Source organism: Gobio gobio, assembly GCF_949357685.1.
Source record: "Gobio gobio genome assembly, chromosome: 25".
NCBI lineage: Eukaryota > Metazoa > Chordata > Actinopteri > Cypriniformes > Gobionidae > Gobio > Gobio gobio.
Genome location: NC_137121.1, coordinates 8,277,019 through 8,293,072, shown reverse-complemented (window position 1 = coordinate 8,293,072; position 16,054 = coordinate 8,277,019).

Below are 16,054 nucleotides of genomic sequence, written 5' to 3'. Positions count from 1 at the left end.
CTGATCAGGGTTAATGAGGTTGGGGAGAACTATCTCGAGTCTTCTGGTTAGCAATTTAGAGAGTATTTTAGCATCAACTCCAATTAAACTAATGGGTCTATAAGAGCTACATACATCGGGTGGTTTATCCTTTGAAGAATTAGCTAAATATTTGCCAAATTTAAAGTGGGTGGAAGCTGGCCATTTTTCAATGAATCTACAAACATTTCAGTGAGTGATCCTACTATATCTTTTCCCATTTTTTTTTTATAGAATTCTGGGCAAAATCCATCTGGCCCAGGGGCCTTCCCTCCCCTCGAAGAGTTTATAGTGTTAAGAACTTCCTCCTCTCTAATTGGCTTACATGTGAGAGAGGGGAGTTTAATATTATTAAGGAAATGGTTCATCCTTTGCTCTGTGGAGTGGCATTCTGATGAATAAAGATTTTGATAAAATTCTCTCATAATTATATTAATATATTTGTTTTCGAATCTATTAGCCCCAGAATTATCCTTTAAAGATGAAATTACATTGGTCTATGCCTCCCCCTTGCCAACCGCGTAAGAAGACGGACTGGTTTGTTCCCTGACTCATAGAGTCTTTGTCTAGCAAAGAAAATAGATGATTCTGCCTTCTTAGTTAATAGCTGATCTAAAGCAGAAACGGGCTGCATTAAGCTGATGGGATAAGCCTCTAGAGGTGACTCTTTGAAATCTCTCTCCCGCGTCAGAATTTTCTTCTTGAGCTCTATTATATTTCTCATAGATTCTTTCTTTTTAGCGGAGGTATAAGATATAATAACCCCTCTCAGATAGGCTTTTGCTGACTCCCATAAAATGGATGAATTTACTTCAGGAGATTTATTAACGTCAATAAAGTATTTCCAGTGCTGTTTAAGATATTGCATGAATTTAGGAAGGATTCAGCTCAGTAAAGAAGGATTCAGTCGCCACTGTCTACTGTACGGATCTTTATATGGGGGATGAACTATTATTGTAATGGGAGAGTGGTCAGATAAAGTTCTAATTCCAATGGAGCAGTCCATCGTTCTGTCCAATATCCCTTGCGATGACAAGAATAGATCGATACGCGAAAATGTTTGGTGAGGCTGCGAGAAAAAAGTCAAATCTTTGACCTTCGTATGAACTGACCTCCAAACATCAAACAGTTCAAGATCCTTGCAAAATTCTGAAAGCCTAAGACTTTTCCTTGGTTTGGTACCTCTTGGAGGAGACTGATCTATGGATGGGTCTAGTACGCAGTTAAAATCCCCTCCCAAGAGTATGAGAGAGCATGAGAATGAAGAAATGCCTGCAAGTAATTTGGGGAAAAATTGAGGTTCATATGCTGTGGGGGCATAAATGCAGCCGATTAGCACATGTTCCTCGTATAAAAAACCTGAGAGAAGTACATAGCGACCTTCATTATCTGTAATCGATTTTTCTAATTTAAAGGAGAAATTTTTATGAAGAAGAATTGCAACTCCCATACTGTTGGATTTATATGAGGAGAAAAAAACCTGGCCAACCCAGCTTCTACGCAACTTCATGTGCTCTATGTCAGAGAGATGGGTTTCTTGAAGCAACGCAATCTGACATTTCTCCGTCTGAAAAAAAAAAAAAAAAAATATATATATATATATATATATATATATATATTTTTTTTTTTTTATGAATGATCTCTGGGGTGTTAAAACAACATGAAGAATGGTCATAATAATGAACGAAGCAACACACAAAACAAAACCACAACCTCCCTGCCCCATTATCAAAAAAGATTACAAACCTAGCTTTATAAATACATCCCTCCCCCCCAAACAAACTCGAAAACAAAAGTGTGGAGGACGCGAAAAAAGAAGCCACATTACACCGAAAGATGGAGCTTATCTCTATCTAACACCCCCGCTCCCATTACGCGAAATATTACGCAACAGTAACCAAGTGGCTATAATTACTGTATGTACCCTACACATTAAGTGTATGTGTGTTTAAACACCACGTTGTTACTGGACAGTAGGAAATTAAAAAAAAAAAAGTATTTAAATGTTCCGTGATATGAAAAAAATTTACTATAACCATTTTACTGAAATATGAATAAACAGCTGCGTAACAGCATCACAGAATAAAGAATAAGAGAAAGTATTTAAATGTACCATGAATCTAAATACCACAATGGTGCTGGACAGTAGAAGATAAAAAAATAAAGTCTTTGAATGTACCGTGAGTCTAAATACCACACTGGTGCTGGACAGTAGAAGATAAAAAAAATAAAGTCTTTGAATGTACCGTGAGTCTAAATACCACACTGGTGCTGGACAGTAGAAGATAAAATAAAATTTAAAAAAATCTTTAAATGTACTGTGAGACTCAACCCTACACTGGTGCTGGACAGAAGAAAATAAGAAATAAAGTCTTAAGTGTACCGTGAGAAATGTCTTTAGAGTACCTGTCTGTCCAAGCATTTACCGACTGTAATAATGTGAACAATAGAATAATGCGTTCGGCATGAATAGCTATAATATGTCTCGATGGCTGCGATGTAACATTTAATTGCGAACCTATTATTTATTTTGTAAATAAATGTTTGTGCTTCACTCGTGTCATAATATTAAAACAGTAAAACAGTTTTCACATACCAAAAAAAAAAGTGTTTTGGCCGACCAGCACCGGTGATACTCAGCCACCCCTGTGGTGCGGTTGTCACGCACAGCCCTATCGCTGCGTGACAAACTATTGTAATGCGGACAACATTCTGAAAATAACATATAATAATCTATAATTAGTCTATAAATATATATCTATAAATAATCTATAATCTTTTTAAATCTAACGATTTTGTACAGTATCCATGTAATTTTCTATAGGCCTATGTAAACGCTCCCCCCCTGGTTTTCTGCGCGCGCATCCTATATGTTTACAAACAGTATCTATACTCCGTTAAGGTTGGCAGCCCCCAAAAAAGGAATAATCACCAAAACTTTTTTGGTTATGTAGTGGACAGCACATTCCAGGGCCCGGTTTATGGCCGGGCCACTCTCTGTCCACAGTGGACAAAGGTTTGCTACATTTTGATTGGATCTTGGTAGACTGAGACAAACAAACTGTCCAATGCCATCAGATAAAATTTTATGACAACATCCAGACACCTCTTAGAGGCCAAAAAGACCAGCTCCTGTACCAAGCCCAGGAAGGACAAGACATCTCATTGGCCCAAATGCAGTACCTGCCCTTCACCCACATCCCTATTGTCCTGGTCTATGACTGCCATACAAATTCTACACGACTTTAGCAGTAGTGGGTGAAACAAAGACCACAATGATTAATCTAAATCCATTCATAACTATGTTTGGAAACCTTAAGACTGATGTAAACTACACACATCCATTTCATACTTATTCAGAGAAATAAGTATTCTCATTGACAGCTATTTGTAATGCAACATCTTACACAGAATCAGCTGTTAATGAACAAATTAATGAACAGTTCAATCTTTTCCCATCATATTTGGTTTCTATTTGTTTAGAATATTGCCAAGGGTATTCTGATGGTGGTTTGGAAAGTGAGAAATACATTGGTAAACTTTAAAGACACTTAAAAGACTTCTAACTGTGTACAGTATGCAAATGAGTTCCACAGGAGAAAGGAGGGTGAGTCTCACTGTGGACCCCCTCTGATGCCAGCAGCCAATCGCAACACTGGAATGGAGAAGCGCCAAATTGCGATCTCCTCCTATTCGGAAAAGGATAAAGGTACCTTTTCAACAGACACACCTTGTTCTGAGTCTCCCCAGCAAGGATGAGACTGTAACAGTTCACCACGTTCTGAGTCTTCCTTCAAGAGAGACATAACAGATACACCAAGTTCTGAGTTTCTCCTTGAGAGAGACAAACAGTTCACCAAGTTCTGAGTCTGTCCGGCGAGGATGAGACTGTGACAGAGCAACCAAGTTCTGAGCCTCTGGTTCATCCAGAGAGACAACAAAAGATCCGAGGATCTGAATCTACAGCTTGTGAGGCAGCAACAAATACGACCAGGTTCTGAGCCTCCAGCCTGTGCCATTTGTGCTTGGTTTGTGCCGTTAAAACAAACACAGTAACTAGCTATTTTCTCAGAGCCCTGACTACATTTGCATTCCAAGCTATGACAGCACGTTCAGCACACAACCCTTGACGGATCTGCCAATATTTGGCAGATCCGTCAAGGGTTGTGTGATGATGGTGAGATCAGATCATACTGGGGGCTGTCAGATTACATACAAAACTCTCACTGGATTATTACAATTCATGGCAAAAGAAATGTTTATATATAAAAATTAAAAAATACATTTGAGAATCTTTCATGCATTCATAAAAAGTGAGAGGGCAGAAATATATTTTCTTTACCGGGTAGTCCTTCATTAACTCCTCTGTCTTTTCACCAAGATAGAGAATGAGGCCTCTGATCAGTTTCTCTTCAGGACACAATGCTGTTGTCCTACAAATATTTGAAATATGAGATTATTTTAAGTACAGATATCAGAATGCAACAACATTCATTCTCACAGCTTCATCAAGCATAATTTTCTTCATTTCATTTATTCTGACAGTCTCATCAGGTAAACATGATACAGGTGTATATTTTTTCCACAGGTAATCAGTCAGCTTTTATTCTCACAGCTAACTAGTTAATATGACGTTACCCTCACTTTCCTCACTACAATAACTGAAAGTTACATATCTTTATCCAGTGTACTGGTTAAGAGAATCACCTGGTAAGGACACCGTGTTATGATAAGTCACAGACCAATGTCAAACCCAAACCTTAGTAAATCATTTAACTATAACTAAAGATAATTATACAAATAATTAATTACATTAATTAATCCTAGGGCAAATGTGCATCGTCTATTATCATCCACTAAAATGGCTGTTTTCGCCACTGACAGGTTCAGATTGTTATTATAAGTGTCTGACAACATTGTAACATTGGAAAGGATCCCCCAGAGATAAGTTATACTTGTAAAATCCTTTTTGCTTTTTGATTTCTGAAGGATCACGTGACACTGAATTAAATAATACCGTCACCTTCCTAAAATAATTGCCATTCAATTCAAATGACTTGGGCAATTATTTTAGGAAGGTGACGATATGCATAACAATTGCTGGAATAAAAATATATTTATTTGACATATTTACTAAATTAATATATCAATATGCAAAAAAACAGAAACAAAAAAAAAACACAAACATATGTCTGCATATGACCAAACAAATGTTTATATTTATGCTTATATATGATCCAGTTTTTGGATGCAGCCCAAGTGTGCTCAGTGTCTAGTGTGACTGTGGCTTTAGCCTGAGGGGTAACCATTGCGACAGTTGGAGCGCTTGGCCCGGTTGCATGAACTGATTAGACTAGTCTTACAAGTTAGTTATCAATTTCTTCATAATTTGTAAATTCAGTTACATTATACAAAGGTAGATTTGATGTGTGTGATTTGATATCAATATCTTGATTCAATATCAATATCAAGGAAGCTTAATTTTCAATCTTTAAATTAAACTGAAAAAAGTAGCACAGATACATACAGTATAATAAAAAAAAGATATAAATTAAATAAAGAGAAATAATTTGGGTAGGTCAAACACTAGTATTCAGAAATACTACAGAAAATGAATAAAGTAATCAGATGTAAAATAACGTCTTTTAGTCTTGCATAGATTAAATACATAGGCTATTAATACTGATTCCTTACAAAGCTATCTTTTGTTGTTTTATCAACATTAATGACAGACAGATATTATTATATTAATGAAGCGAATTGGCACGTTTGTGTAACAAAAATATCCATATTTAAAACTTTATAGACTAAAATAACTAGCTTCTGGCGGTCAGCCGTACGCAAGTCGACTTACAGCGGAAGAGTAACCCTTGACGTGATGTGCTCGAGCATCGCAAGCTTTGACTCCTCTCATGGAGCTGGGCAACAAACTCACGCCTCTCTTCTCTTATATTGAAATCATCCGCCATTTCTCTTTAAAAAAAATCTTGTTTTAGACTCTAATTCATGACCAGTGTTGTGTTTTGCTCTATCCTCTGCACTTCTGTATTCATCAATGCGTCAAGGGTTCAAGGGTCAAGGGTTACTCTTTCGCCGTAAGTCGACTTGCGCAGGGCTGTTAGTTATTTTAGTCTATAAAGTTTTAAATATGGATATTTTTCTTACACAAACGCTTCAGAAGGCCTTTATTAACCTCCCGGAGCCGTGTGGAGCAGTTATATGATGGATAGATGCACTTTTAGTGACCTCAAAAATGACTCAACAACTCACTGCCATTATATAGCTTGGAAGAGCCAGGACATTTTTTGTATAACTCTGATTGTATTTGTATGAAAGAAGAATGTCATATACACCTAGAATGACTTGAGGGTGAGTAAATAATGGGCTAAGAGGGCGAGAACTACCAGCGTTTTGGAGTATTTCTCGCGAGATTCGGACGTGCGTATACTGATGTTGCGTTCGAATATGCCTACTTACCTACTATATAGTAGGCGAAAACAGTACGTGAAAGGAGTAGTATGTTCGAAACCTCAGTAATCATAAAAGAGTAGGCGAGAAGTTCCCGGACGGCCTACTGATTCCGCCCAGATTGTGAAGCACCCATCGTCGGATACTTTTTTATCCCTGCCTTCCCATGAGGCCACAGGAAAGGATACGTCAGGCGGAGAAAAGCGAATCAAATGTGAGTATTACAAACCAAAATCACGGTTCCTTGTGTTAAAATCGCATTTGTTGAACTACTGTAGAGTAAACAATTGAATTGTTTAAGGTGCAAAGCTAGACGACAGTCAGTATAATAGCTATAGTTGTGATTGTGCTGTAAAAACACGTTTTATTTTGTATGAGCTCCAGTAACACACACACGTCTCCAAAGTGGATTTACATAAACCATATAAAAATGCTTACTAAATGTTTATTTAACATCTGACTGGAACATTTTCGTTAAGTATTGCAGATGACATCACAGCATGAAATAGACATCTGATCAGAGTGATGTGTGTGCTATAATGTAGAGTTCACTGTTGTCAACACTGTTTACTTTACATGAACGTCAGTAATGTTAATAGATCTACATAAAGTAACTAAACATAAGTTATCTTTTTTATTTGTCCATTAGTAGGGTAGACCGAGTAGCCTACAGTTGGTACACTTTTTGCTTTTTCAGTTACCACACCAAAACTGAGGACTGAAAAGAAGTGATTTCTCATATGACATTTCCTTTACTTGTCTTCTAAAATATGAATAATTATTACCATCCATAAATAGGTCATATTTACCACAATTAGCTCATAAACACAAGAAGCGTTTTCGTTCCAACTGTACCCATGTCGGGTACAGTTGGAACAGTACCCGAGTACAGTTGAGACACCCATCCGTAATGTTGTAAAGCTGCCTAACCAATTCATTGAATTTGTAAAATACCTTTAAAATGAGAATTCAACAGTTTTTATTTCCATTCAGTATTTTCTTTGATTATTTGTTAAGTTAAAAGTAGTTAATTAGTAAAACATTGAACAGTAGCCTAATGGTAAACAGAGATACAATATTTAATTTCAGTTTATCCTTTTAATAGTATGGCTAGGCTAACAGTTCGGTTGAGTGACAGTAAAGCACATTGAACAATTGCAAACAATCAAATGCACAAAAATAACATATTAAACATAATAACAGTAAACATCGTGCAACTAAACTGCATGTGCCGCAATAGGATTCTAGTGCGGGTACAATTGATACACTGCGTCTCAACTGTACCCCGCTGACCACCTCGCACATTTCTCTAGATTTTACGATGGTCTTGCATGACACACAGTCATGCAATATGCCAGTTTTCAGAGCACAGATTAAGGTGTACGAAAATGTAAGTTAACTTTAACAGTCATGTAAGGATGAGAAGCTATTCAATGTGGAAAGGAGGTGGTGAAATGAAAAACTTCCCTTAGAAAAAAAACTTTCACCGATATCTTCGGACTGGAGAAGCACACGTACTTCAAATTTCCCAAGATCGAAGAGGGCGCTAATACGCATGTGCGAAGCAAATATCACAGATCAGACTTGTTGAGCACGCAAGTTATTTGAGGTGTCTCAAATGTACCCCTGTACCAACTGTACTCGGTCTAACATTTAAATGTAGTATTGAGCACATAAACTTTTATGCTTTTATCAAGGTTTAAAGGGTAACTAAACCCCTGCTCAGAGCTTAACTCCACCCACTGGCAAATTTTGAAAAATGCTGGAAAAGTGGGCAGAGCCCGGCGGACACAGAGGGGATGAACCGAGGGCGGGGCTGAGCGGAGGGCGTGCACCTGAGACCCGCAGTGACGGATTGATTGACAGCTGTCTGACTCGCGAGGCGCAGAGATGGAGAATGACTGGAGTAACGCCAGCTTTGCAACAGAGCGGTCATTTCTCCTACCTTCACCTGAAGTGGAGGAGGGTGAACTATCTGTAGACACAGGGTCAGAGCATTATCAATGCAAGCCGCTGCTCAAACTGCGTTAACTCCCGATGCCGACGATGCTAGTGAAGCAGCCGCGCAAGAGCACTGACCTAATCTATCTGCGTCCGAGGCAAACACTTGCGTGTCAGCGTTTGAAAGCGCGTCTCATGTATGAAAATTATCTGTAACGTTACACATGACGGGCGGCAATAAAATCGCAAGAAAAGCCTGACGTGTACTGACAACTTCATTATTTAACCGTATTTTCTTCAATACAATGTTAAAGCAAGTGTCAAGTGAGTTTCATTCATAATGTTTCCACTTCATGTAATATGACAGTTCATACTGGAGTAAAGCCGTTCTCATCATGTGATTGGGGGAAACATTTCTGAGGGCGTGGTGAGCTCGTGCCAGGGGCGTGGATAGTGAGCCGTTGGAGGTACCATCCTACGTCACGATCAGAGCCATAAGCCGCGTTTCCACCGCAGGAACTTTACCCCGGAACCAGGAACTTTGGGGGGGAACTCGGTGTGTTTCGACCGCAGGAACCAGGGTCTAAATGAAGTTCCGGGTAAATATTTCCCCCTCCAAACGGACCTGCTTGCGAGGTGGGACTTTTCAAAAGTTCCCGAACTTTCGGGGGTGGGACTTGGGCGCTGAACATGCTGATTGGTTGAGCTCTCGCAGCTATTTTTTTTCCAACGCCATATTTACAAGTCTTTTGCGAGGTGGGTTCCGTGGGTTTTGCGTTCAGTAAATATTTTTTTTTGCAACAATGGAGTTCAACAAAAAATTCGACCGATGGACCGACGACGAGGTTCAGGCTTTATTGAGCATATATGCGGAGGAGGACATCCAGCGGGAACTGGAAACGGCGACCCGCAATGAAAAGGTATAACTGAAGATATCGACTCGGTTCCAGTCACACTGGAAAACAGTGCAGAGAGAAGTTGAAGAAATTAGACAAGATTACAAGAAATTAAAGGATCATAACAACCGGAGCGGTTCCGACCGGCGTATCAACAAGTGGTATGACCGCCTGGACGCGTTGCTGGGACACAGACCGTCCTTTTCTGGCGCAGCGGTAACGAAAGACTCGGCTAGTGCGTTGTTGGAAACCATCCAGGAATCCGAGTGGGTTGAAGGTAAGTTAAATATATCATCTTGGTATCATCTATTAAACTCGTTGCAGTGTTTAAACACGTTGCAGTAACTTTTTTCAACGTGCTTTTCCAGGTGTAACGAGTGGCCCTGATGAATCGCAGGCAACGGAGACCAGCGTGTTTTCCCCCGCGGTCACCAGTACGTTATAAAGCTGACAAAAATGTGTATATATTTAAAAACTGATGTGTAATCCTTAATGGTTTTGTTGTTTTTAATTGTAAACTTAAATTGCCCATGATAAAAATTGCACACTGGGCATTGTTCAAGCTGGGCAAACAATTGTTCATTATTTGTAGTGAAAACACTTTAAATAATTAATTGATGGTTTCTATTGTTTCATGGTTGCCTTGTGTATTAATTTCCATGTGTTTCTGTGCAATTTTTCTACTTAGAGAAAAGGAAAAGGGACTGTGACTTTCTTGATGCACTGAGGGACATGGAGGATGCTAACCCTGCAGCATGGACAAGAACTGACCAATATATGCAGCTGTTACTGGAGAGCCAGGCCGAGGAGAGATGAGGAGGCAAGAGCTGGCATTCCACCAGTCAGAAGCGGAAGAAAGCAGAGGGACTTTCAGACCGGGTTTCTGTCTGTTCTTGGACAGTTTGTCCAGTTGTTCAAGAAGTAGCCACAATGACCAGCCGCTTGAATGAAGCATTTGCACTACCACATTTGTACTTTATATATTGTACGTGTTGGCACAGCTCTTGGACAGGTTACTGAAAAATACACTTTTTTTATATTGTTGTTTTCACATTTTATATTTTCATTTTATTGTTCTAGTAATTTATTTGTCTTTGCACACTTATTTTAATTTTGTAAGAACTAATCTGTCTAAAATAAAGTCAAATGTGTAAAATGTCACTGTGTCTTTAATTTCCACATTCTAACTATATAACCACATTCTAATTGTATTCATATAGTGTAGGAAGCAAATAAAAGGGCTGCTGCTCGCAAGTCTTTCTGAATATGCACATAAACATATCTAGAAAACCCAAATATTATATTTTTAAATGTATAACTATGTGAATGTAGTATAATAACTTATAACCACAACTTAAGTGAAGCCATAAGTGTGGTCCTGCTTCATTTCAAATTTGAGGAAGAAGTCTCTAAAATTATGCATTTAATGAAGCATATTGTAATAGTAGTCATGTGATTTTTTTTTTTTTTGTGAATGTTAAGAGATGTTATTGTGATAAAAAATAAAATACTTGCAGTCTAGTACCTAATCTTTCAACCGCTTAATTCAGTCTATTGTTTTCATTCAATTAACTTTTCACACATCTGTCATGAATGACTGAAACCTCATTATCCTTTTATAGAAAATGTTTTGTTTTGGAATTGAGCTATTACAACACATTCAGATTTTGGATTGCCCATCATCCCATTTTGCATTAAAATGGTCAAACCAGGTGAAAGTGCACGTTTAAATAAGCAGTGTTGGTAATGTGTGTACATAATCAGCAAAAGCAGCGCTGCTTGCATCTCCTACACTTGTTATTGTTGCAGACAGTATCGCGCAAAAGTGATTCATGTCCGTCGGTGACTGGGAGAAGCAGTCGCGCGCATTCCCACGTCACCGGACTAATTAATTTGCCTAATCTCCCCGGTACTTTAGACCGCGTTGGAAACGCAGATTGTAGCAGGTCTGGGGGAGAAAAAGTTCCTGGTACAAATAGTTCCGGGTAATTTCGGTGGAAACGCGGCTATAGAGAGAGAGAGAGAGTTGCGACAACTCCATAGACTCCAATGGAACGGGTTTTTTTACAGCAATGGCGGCTCGCGGAGACTCTCAATAGTTCCCGGAAGTAGCAGCCACGCCATAGAGTTACAGCAGAACAGACCGTTTGTGATGCACTTTTAAAAGGTAAGACGTTTAATCAGTAAGATTTTAAATGATCAGCACATTTTAATCAAAATAACTTGTACATTAAAGCCTGCTTGTGTAGATTATTCATCATTAAAAAAATATATATTTTAAAAACAACATCGCTGTAACTACATACTCATGCTACATACACATGTCGATGTGTAATAAAATTATTGAAAATCAATGCATTTATTGACTATTAATTACCAAAAAGCGCAGTTCTGTCACTGTGACTATCAATTTGAATTGCCCGTCAAAGCACTTCCTGGAACTATTCGAGGTCTACATGAATCACGTGACTATCAAGCGTTTTGAACTTCCGTTGTCGCAACTCTCTCTCTCTATGGCTCTGGTCACGATGTACCACAACGTCCAATAGGAAAATTCAACTGCAGTAGCCACCGTTCAACCTTAAGAGGGCAGCACTTTGGCGGTTTTACACCATATTTTATAGAATTAAAACACTTTATACTCAAATGTCAAAACATTTACTCGAATCAATGAACAGCATTAATAAAGCCCCAGTATTACAGATCATTAACTAAAAAAAGTTGGTTTAGGGTTTAGTTACCCTTTAAGATCCAGGTAACGTGAATGTTGTCTGATGTTACAGGTGCAGAAGAGCACGTGTGTGTTTATATGGTGGAGACTGGAGAGAGGGTGATGAAGGAAGCCTGTCATCAAAGGCTTTGAGTATACTACAGAAATGAATAAAACATCAATTTAAATCTTAAGTTGTAGGCTATTTGATTTTAATTTCAAACAGAGTTATTTAAGCACTTTTCTGATTCTTTATGTCTGTGCGTTTGCTGCAGAGCTTCTGTGGTTGAGCCTTGCTCAGGAAACCTTCTGCTTATCAGTTCAGTGTTTAGCCCACTACACCACAAAAGGCATAAAGCTACAATACAAATAGCATGTAATTGTAAAAATATTAAATTAAATATGGCAAGAAATGGGATGCTGACAACATGAATTGTAAAGCGTTTTAAGTAGTCGTGCTGATGGAGAGCAGGCACACGGATGTTTGGAGCAGACATCAGCAGTCAGAGATTGTCCCGCACATGTTCTCACTCTTGCTTCAGGGTTGTGGGGTTCAGGAGGACATGATGGACGGCTAGGACAGGCGAAGGTGTTCACGGTGGTCAACTGCTTCATCAATATAAAGCCACAGAATTGGTACAGCTGTGTTGAGATGGCAGCAGATGTGGGGTTCACCGCCTGTAAATGCGTGATGGTTTGTTAGAACAATATGTTTGAATAAAGCTTTGTTTCATGTGTTGGTGACTTATTCATTTGTGATGTTTACTTTTATTCATTCTTTTACTCATTAATTAATGTTTCCTATTGTTGTCAGTAAATAAAATATTTTATTAACTCATGCATTTATTCATTGCTTGACTGAAAATTGGTATTCACATTGGCTGCATTTGTCTAGTGTGTATTCATGCATCGCTATGTCATATGACAAGTTGCATTTTGCTTGTTTTACTAAAACAATATATTTTTCAGTAAAAAGAAAAAGTAATATAATTAAGTATTGGTCAGCATTTGTTATTATTATTATTGTAAGTGTTTTAGTGGGCTAGCAATGCAATTCATTCTGGGGTAATCTTAATTTTTAATAGTGATACTTACATTTTTCGAGTATAAAATAAACAGTTTTCTCCAAAGGTGAGATCCTTGAGCAGCTGAAAGACGTCTCTGTGCAGACACTGAGGGAAACCGCACAGGTCGGGCTGTGGAGTTACTGATGCTGTGAGCTCTCACTGCACCTGTCACTCATATCTTTTATTTTATAATTATTACATGGTTGTATCTTTAACAATAATAATGATAAAACAAAACAAATATCATGGGTTTGCATACATTATATACAAAGAAAAAAAAACAATAACAAGGTTAGATATCTTTGAATAATTCATCATAATGCAATAAAAATGTTATTTCATAAGCTTGAGGGATGAAACCGGAGTTACATTTAACAAGAAAAAGGAAAATATAAACGAGATTTAGGCCAATTTTGCTTGTGGATGAATTTTTTTGCATATAAAATAAAGAAATGAACAACATATTCAAGAGATCACGGTTTTGGTAAGGATAAAACTGGGTCAGATGGGTTAATTTCACAAAATAAATGGGCAGCTGGTTCTTCAACAAGACCACAAAATTAGCAAGTTTAATCAATATTAAGATATTTATAGATCGATTAATTAAACCTGTCACTCGTCTTTCAAGTCGTTGTTAAATGTTAAATCTAAATGTTAAATCTAAATCTAAATGTTAAATCTAAATCTAAATGTTAAATCTAAATGTTAAATCTAAATCTAAATGCTAAATCTAAATCTAAATGTTAAATCTAAATCTAAATGTTAAATCTAAATCTAAATCTAAATGTTAAATCTAAATCTAAATGCTAAATCTAAATGTTAATCAAACGTTAAATCTAAATGTTACATCTAAATCTAAATGTAAAATCTAAATGTTAAATCTAAATGTTAAAACCGGTTATCTGCATTCTGAATTTGCATATTAGTTAAATATTTAGTTTCACCCGAAACATTTAGATTCAACATTTATATTTAGATATAACATTTAGATTTAACATTTAGATTTAGATTTAGATTTTGTATTTAGATTTAACATTTAGATTTAACATTTAGATTTTACATTTAGATTTAGGCTAGATATAACATTTAGATTTAACGTTTAGATTTAACATTTAGATTTAGCATTTAGATTTAGATTCAACATTTAGATTTAGATTTAGATTTAACATTTAGATTTAACATTTAGATTTAGATTTAGCATTTAGATTTAGATTTAACATTTAGATTTAACATTTAGATTTAGATTTAACATTTAGATTTAACTATTTAAAATATCTCTAAGTTGATAAATATTGTTGTAAATGTGCTAAAAAAGTGACCGCCAAAAATTCATACCAGTTTTTTAAACATTGTTTGAAGCTAAATGTGTCAAAATGTTTCTGTTATTTTCAGCATGAGTCGCTTTACAAACGGCGCCCCATAAGCAACTAGCTATAGGAAGGCATTCTGACCTGGTCCATGTACGTTTTGATCGTTTGATTTTCTATTTGAAATTAAATAAGCAGAAATGACAAAATGGCTTCTTTATTAGTTTTTTCGTTTTAAAAAAATAAAATAAAATTAATCTGCACCCAGCCTGCTTTATTTAGCTGTGTGGAGTAGGCTAAATATGTGTGGTGAAGCTGCGCAAGACAGCGAAGAGCGGGTGTGACCATGCAATGTTCAGACAAGTGTTATACGCAGCAGTCATAAGTTTTCTTTACAATACGCTCGGTTTTGGACAAGAGATGGTCATTGCAAATACTGTAGGCCCAGGGCCGGCTCTGTAAATTTGGGGGCCCTAAGCAGGATAATTTTGGGGCCCTGCCTTGCAGTGAATAATGGAGTATTGCACCGCAAACCAGCAACTGTATACAATCTAACACTTACACATTTCATCTGTATATCTTTTAACATGATTGCCTACAATTATTTTACTGCTTATTAAAGTACACTCACTGAAACAGTAAAAGTAAAGATTACAGATTTGCAAATTTCTTTCAAACATAAGGTCAATTTGTTGTAAACAAATAAATATTAATAATTTAGCATTAACAATATATAGCTAACTTACAACATTAGCCATAGTGGTATGCGGCTCGCTATGCTCTACTGAAGCAGCAGTAGAGTCACCTCCTCCAGCTGTTGAGATTATAATATAATTAATAATAAATACAGTATGCAGAGTAGATAAAACACATTAATTTTAAATTAATATTAAAGTACAATTAGACAACATAGTGAATTATGATTATAAAACTAAATTTTTTATTGGCAAGAGGAAAATTAGCTATGTTGAAGTTGCGCACAAAACTATTCAAAAGAAAGGCAGTGGGAAATATTTACTTGTGTCATCTCTGGTGTCAGCCTCCTGAAATGTTTCTCCACGACCACCAAAATATTTAAGAATGGCTCCTCCTGAGAAAGTGACATTTTGTTTTTTACAATTATTGTGAGCAGAAAACAATGTTAAGGGTAAATTAAAAGAAATCCAATGTTAAATTATATTATTTAATTATTGGTTGATTAACTCTTACATACTGTTCATATTTTAAACCTTCACAGCATGGAGTGAGATATTTTTTACCTTTTATGATTACATACAGTAATACATTCACTGTAAAAAAAAATCAGGTGCCCAATTGAAAATTTTCTAGTGAGCGATCACATCTACAATTTTCAGTTGGCCAAATTTAATTTCTTGAATTTTAATTTAATTAAATTGCATCAATTCACATTAATTCAATTTGGCCAACTGAAAAATTTAGATGTGATCGCTCACTAGAAAATGTTCAATTGGGGACCTGCTTTTTTTTACAGTGTTCTTTACTAAAATTTATCACAAATCCATTTTGCTTTTAGGTGTCTTGTATCGATCATCATTCAATAATGTTTCAGAGAGGACACTGTGTTTTCTTTAGGTTTAAATGGTCTGGGCGATTTAGCTTAACAATATATCAAATATTTCATAATAG